Genomic DNA, 7,535 nt, shown 5'->3' on the forward strand with positions numbered 1-7,535 from the left:
TGTTGTGTTAATTATTATTTTGAAGATATAAGGGTGGCATTTCACCGTTGATATTATGTGGGTATAAGGGTGGTATTTCACTGTGGTTATTTTTGTTGGAATATTGTCTGGGCGGAGCGATAAGGGTGAAAATAGGAGCGATAAGGGTGGAAATAGGAGCGATAAGGGTGGCTATTGATATTGTCTGGGCGGAGCGATAAGGATGGCTATAGGAGTGATAAGGGTGGCAATAGGAGCGATAAGGGTGGCTATTGTCAGGGACGATATGTGATGATGTCGGGTTGATGATTTTCATGTGATGTTGTGATATTCTTGTATTTATTTTTATACCCTGTACAATTTTTTTTTGTTGTTGGTAAATTGATGACAATCTGATTTATGTTGAAATTGAGAGCATATGGCTATTGCCAGGCGGATTGTAAAATGAAATGTGAGCAAGAGGTTCCGTGAGTAAATAATGAGGATATTGGCACGTGAATTGTCCGTGCAGTTGTGATATGAATTGTGGGCACGGGGTGCTATGATTAAATGATAATGATATTTGGCACATGAATTATCCGTGTAGTTGTGATATGAAATGAAGGCACGAGGTTCCGGAAAAAATATGATGATTTAATTATGGGCACGAGGTGCCGCAAAAATATAAAAAAATGGGTTGAGACCCGTGTTTACGAAAAATATGGAAATGGGTTGAGACCCGTATTTTTATAATTATGAAACGAGGTGTCACATGGTGACTTTTTAATTGAAAGAATTATATTCAAAATATTTATTTGAAAGGATTTTTTATGTAGAAGGTATTATATGAAAGAATTATATTTGAAAGGTAATTGTTTGAGAAAATTATATTTGAAAGAGAGTTATTTGAAAGAATTATATGTGAAAGATATTTATTTGAAGGATTTGATTTATTGTGTGTAATTGTATTTATTAATTGTTAAGCGATATTAATGGTATTCTTGTTGTCTGCTGTGCATATTACTGGTTGTTTTATGTTGCCCTTATTGTTATCTGCTTCCTATTATTTTGTATGTTATATTGCACAGGCTATTAGACTAGTGAGTGTCTTGACTGTACCTCGTCTCTACTCCACTGAGGTTACTCTTGATACTTACTGGGTACTGACCGTGGTGTACTCATACTACACTTCTGCACATTTTTGTGCAGAGCCAGGTATTGGAGTTTTTGGGCTTGAGAAAAGTTAAAGCGGGATCATAAGGATTCAAGGTAGAGCTGCTTGGTCGTCGCAGTCCCTTGCAGTCTTTTTATTTCATTGTACTGTTAATTTTTAATCAAACAGTATTGTATATTCGGTCCTCTTGATCATTCCATGTATTCAGTTAGAGTTCGTGACTTAGTACTACCAGTCTTGGGAGCTTGTACATTCATATTTGTTCCGCTGTTAGTTTTGGTTACTTATTTAATTTTAAAAAATGGCTCTAAAAATATAATTGAAATCGTCTTACCTAGTCTTAGAGACTAGGTGCCATCACGATGCCTGTGGTGGAATTTTTGGGTCGTGACAGCAGCTCCTCTCTGCGAGACTGCGACACGAACTTCTCCACAAATAGAACGGAGAATTCCTGCCATGTAAGTGGTACTGTACCAACTGGCATGCGCATCTCATAAGCCTCCCACCATCTGAAGGCAGCCCCAGAAAACTGAAAAGTAGTGAATGAGTCCCCGCTGGTCTCCAGAATACCCGTTGTCAGAAGCATCCGCTGACACCTATCCAGAAAATCCTGAGCATCCTCTAACTCAGTACCGCTAAATAGTGGAGGTCGGAGCCTCTCAAACCTCTCAAGTCTCCTCTGCTCATCATTTGCCATAACAGGAACTACCGGGGCCTGAGCAGCTGCAACCGGCTGGGCTGGTAGTGCCCCCAGTATCTAAAGTCCTTGTACTACCTGGTTTGGGGTATGGACAACAGGGGTATGAGTACCTCCCACGGCCTGAGAAGTGGCAGGTACGGCCTAAGCCGAAACCACCTGAGCAACACCAGTGGAAGCTGCCAATATCTGGGCCAAAGTCTCCTGAAGGCCTGGAATCTCAACGGGCACAACTGGTGCCTGAGCTGGTCCTGTCGGCTCAACTACATCTGAAATCTGCTCCTAACCTGGAGCAACTGGTGGTACTACTGGTGCGGGTCCAACTGTGGTACGAGTTACACCTCGACCTCTACCTCGGCCCCGGCCTCAACCACGGTCCCGGCCTCTCGCGGCCCTAACTGATGGCACGGGTGGTTGACTGTCTGATCCGGTAGTACGTGTCCTCACCATCTGTGAGAGAATAGAATAAAAGAAATTTAGTTTCCGGAATCAACAAATTCGCATGATAGAATACAAGAAAGTGAAATTTTCCTAAGGGTTTTGTAGCCTCTCGAAGATAAGTACAGACGTCTCCGTACCGATCCGCAAGACTCTACTAAACCTGCTCATGACTCGTGAGACCTATGTAACCTAGGCTCTGATACCAACTTGTCACGACCCAAAATCCCAACCTGTCGTGATGGTGCCTATCTCAAAATTAGGCAAGCCGATAATCTCCATAAACCACAATTTCTCTTTAAGTTTAAAAATACAATAATTAAATACAATACAAAAATCCCACAAAAACTGATACGAACACTCCCCAAAACCTGGTGTCACTGAATACATGAACATCTAATATGAATACAAGTCTGGAAAATACGGTCCATAATAGTCTAAGACCAAATACAGTAAATAAGAAGATATGGAGGGAGAGGCAAGGTCTGTGAAACACGGAAGCTACCTCAGAATCTCCGGAAAAATCAACTGCGCGAAAGAATCAACACTCGCTATGTCCGGGAATACCTGGATCTGTACACGAAGTGCAGGGTGTAGTATGAGTACAACCAACTCAGTAAGTAACAATAATAAATAAGAAACTGAAGATAATGACGAGATACACAGTTACAGTTCATTTTCAGTAATTTCAACAAGGAATAGACATGCTTTCAAATCCGGCAGTTTAAGTCAAATCAATTTTATACAGTTCAAGTTCATGTAATTCGAATATAAAATCTTTTAGAAAATTTTACAACAATGACAGATAGCAACTAAGTGCAACAAAAAATGAAAAGCAAGTACAGTCTCTTAGGCAACAGATACTCAACTCGTCACAACAGCTCAACCACTCGGCTCTTAGCCCTCAGCACTCACACTCAATAGGTACCCGCACTCACTAGGGGTGTATAGACTCTGGGGGGCTCCTAAATCCCAAGCGCTATAATCTGCACGGCCAACTCACGTGTTGCACGGACAACTCACGTGCCATAGTATCAATATCTGGATCCGCACGGCCAACTCATGTGCTGCACGGACAACTCACGTGCTATAGTATCAATAACTGGATCCGCACGGCCAACTCACGTGTTGCACGGACAACTCACGTGCTATAGTATCAATATCTCACAATCAGGCCCTCGGCCCCACTCAGTCATAAATCTCTCCAGTCTCTTAGGCTCTCAATAATCATGAAATCAGCCCAAACAATAATGATATGATACATCAATAATGAATAATAGAGACTGAGATAAAATAAATAAGTAAACTATGATTGAGTACCAAACAACAATTTAGCAGATAATTCAATGTATACACGACCTCTGTGGGTCCCACCAGTACCAACATATAGCCTAAACATATTTTCTAACATGTCTTACAGTCAAATTTCCACAACACATAAAGAGCATATATCTAACAACAAGTTATTCAACTTTACAGTTTTACGGGACGGACCAAGTCACAATTTCCTTGGTGCACACCCACACGCCCGTCACCTAGAATATGCGTCACCTCCAAAATAATCACATGATATAAAAATCCGGGGTTTCATACCCGCAGGACCATATTTAAAACTGTTACTTACCTCAAAACATGAAATTCTTTACACTGCTATGCCTTTGCCTCGCAAATCGGCCTCTGAATGCCTCGAATCTTATCACAAATAATTCGTTTCAGTCAATAAAATTTACTAGAATTAATTCCATATGAAAATATAATTTTTCAATAAAAATCCAAAATTTAGCTCAAAAATCGCCCGTGGGGCCCACGTCTCGGAACCCGACAAAAGTTTAAAATCCGAAAGCCCATTCAACCACGAGTCTACCCATACCAATTTTACCAAAATCCGACCTCAACTCGACCCTCAAATCAACAAATTTTATTTCTAAATTTCTAAGTTCAAATCTCCGATTTACACTTCAAAAACATGTAATGTAGTCAGATTATTCGATGATAATTCAATATAATGGAGTAGAAATGATCACAAGGGATTTACCTCAAGTTTTTCTTGAAAATCTATCAAAAATCATAACTCCTCAAGCTCCAATTTGTCAAAAATGACAAATGGGACGAAGTCTCCTGCTTTATACTTCTGCCCAGACAGCCCTCGGTACTGCCTCGATCTTGGCCTTCGATCATGGTACTCGATCCTGGGCCTCGATCCTGGCCCTTGACCCTGGCCTTCGATCCTGCCTTCGATCATGGCTTCGATCGTGGCCCTCGATCATAGCCCTCGATCTTGGCCTTCGATCGTGGCTTCGATACTGGGCTCGATCATGGGAGATTCTGAGCTCGATTCTAGGAGATTCTGGCCTCGATTTTGGGCGAAGAAATTTGCAGCATAAGGAAATTGCAGCAACTATTTTAGTCCGCTTTTTGATCCGTTAACCATCCGAAACTCACCCGAGGCCCTCGGGACCTCAACCAAATATACCAACAAGTCCTAAAACATCATATGAATTTAGTCGAGTCTTCAAATCACATCCAACAATACTAAAAACACGAATCACACATAGATTCAAGCCTAATGAACTTTGAAACTTTTCATTTCTACAAACAACGTCGAAACCTATCAAATCACGTCCGATTGACCTCAAATTTTACACACAAGTTATAAATGACATAACAGGCCTATTAAAATTTTCAGAATCGGATTTCGACTCCGATATAAAAAAGTCAACCCCCCGGTCAAACTTCCCAAAAATTTAATTTTCGGCATTTCAAGCCTAATTCCTCTACTCCAAAAAATTTTCGGACATGCTCCTAAGCCCAAAATCACCATACGGAGCTATTGGAACCATAAAAATTCAGATCCGAGGTTGTTTACACCTAAGTCCACATCCGTTCAACTTTTCTAACTTAAATTTTCAATTATGAGACTAAGTGTCTCGTTTCCTTCGAATTCCTTCCGGACCCGAATCAACTAATCCGGTAAGTCATAAAACAACTGCAAAGTATAAATTGAGCAGTAAATAAGGAAATGGAGTTATAATACTCAAAACAACTGGTCGAGTCGTCACATTATTCAACCTTCAAAATTAATGGATATGATAACATTTTAGTATTTTACCACATACGTAAAACCTTGAGATCAACCTGAAGACAATGTTGAGCCGTTCACGAGTTTGGCATATTGAGAAAATTGCTTGTTTTTTAATCTCTTTCCCTTTTGAAATTCTGGGGAAAATTACTTAATGCATTCTACACACACCTGGTTAAGTAATTTGTCTTGGGAGATCTCGTTTCTTAATAAGCAAGATTACATTTTCTTTTCTTTTCTTTTGTTCTTTTTGTTTGTGCTGGTCAAAATATAGAGTTCGAAAGGGTTGGGTTGATTTTATTAGTATTCTGTATTCGAAAATATATTCAAAACCAGTATCAATGAAAAAATCAGAAATGTAGAAGAACAGAAATTAATCCGAGCCCACTGAATTCGCAGTGTTTTCTCAAGGAACTTAATCCCCTCCTAGTACCCGAGTTTCCTTAAGGAACTTAATCCCCTCCTAGTACCCGAGGTTTAAGATTATTTCCTTTCAGGATAGAACGGATAACCTCACTGGTATAGCGGTACTTCAAACCCCAGTTACCAACGAACTCAAAGAACGGTAGCAAATCACACTCCTGTTAAATGGCTATTTACGCAAAATCGAAGGGAAACTTTAAATTACCGTTACAAATCGGTCGATTTGGATTAAATATTAATATTTAACAAATAAATTTGGTCCAAAAATTTAATCAACCAAATCATTTGACCGAAGTCGAGCGAGCGACGACGATGACAGTGCGAGGCTTGCAATCTTCTCAACTCTTTAAGAGATAGAAGAAGTATAATCATATATATATATATATACTCAACAAATGAACTCCAATATGAGACAATATTCCTTTGTAAAGAAGGAAAAATCAAAATTTTATTTTTTCCTTCCATTTCCCATCACTTTTAAGCTAAACCAAGCTTAAAAATCCTGCAACTCTTACGTAGTGAACTTATCTATCGTAACAATAAAATGATGCGAATATTCTTTCTCACATAAAGTAATTGAATTTTTATAGTAAAGCTATGAAGTTGATCAAAGAAAAAAGCCATGAAGTTATTCTTTAATTATATTAAAGTAATTGAACTATGTCTGAATTGCTTAGAAAATAGAAACGTGACAAAAAATAGTTGTATAATTGTAACATTATAGTGTGTAAAGTTTAATTACTTTAATTTGATATAAAAACGTTTTGTGGTTTTAAAATTATTGTCAGCAAAATTTCGTGATCATACGTGAATGCAACCCTTCCAAGTAATTGTGTCGACTTGTCAATTAAGCAAATGTCGACTAGTCAATTAAGCAATGTTAAATTTCATAAACTATCGATTAATAATATTCAACTATAAGTTGTAATAAAATACTGATCAAGTCTGCTACAACATTGTGTAACATACGGATATCTCGAAAAATAAATGTGTATATCCAAAAAAAAAAATAAAAAAAATAAAATATATATATATATATATATATATATATATATATATACTAGTTTCTCGTCACGTGCGTTGCACGTGTATACCGAGTCATATATACATGATTTTATAAATTAATATCAATAAAATTTAAAAACAATTGAGGAAAACATTATACATGAAAGAATAAAATATAAGTTTGTGTAAATAATCAATGTGTATCGTCACTTATTTCTCGAAGTCAAAATGATTGAATATTATCTAAATCTATAAAGATGAACAATCAAATTTTAATTAAATACATATGATTTTTTTACTCATTTTGATTTTATGATAATCATGTAATGAAGTATATACTTCATTATATATGATACTCTAGTTGTATTTTCTTTTCTACCGTTCCAAATGATAATTATATTGGATCGCCATTGTTTTCTTCAAAAAATTTGGCGTTCTCGATTATTATCTTAGTGTTTATCTCTTTATCTTCAATTTCGATTGCACCAACCTTTTCAACTTCATGTGTCTTCTCTTTAGTTAAATGTCTTGTAACTTGATCTCCTCAATTTTTTGTTTCAATTTTTATAAGCAATGTGAATTTTTTTTATTCTTACTCAACACCAATTTGCGATATAATTAGAATTCTTCTTTTTGTACTAAAAAAGTTAGTAGGTTATTTTAAAAGGATCATTACAATATAAGGAAAATATTATTACTTGATATGTTTTGTAAAATAAATATTAAATGAAAAGGTGATGTAACATTTTGAGAGATTGATT

The sequence above is a fragment of the Nicotiana tabacum genome, chromosome 2 (assembly GCF_000715075.1).
Source record: "Nicotiana tabacum cultivar K326 chromosome 2, ASM71507v2, whole genome shotgun sequence".
Taxonomy (NCBI): Eukaryota; Viridiplantae; Streptophyta; class Magnoliopsida; order Solanales; family Solanaceae; genus Nicotiana; species Nicotiana tabacum.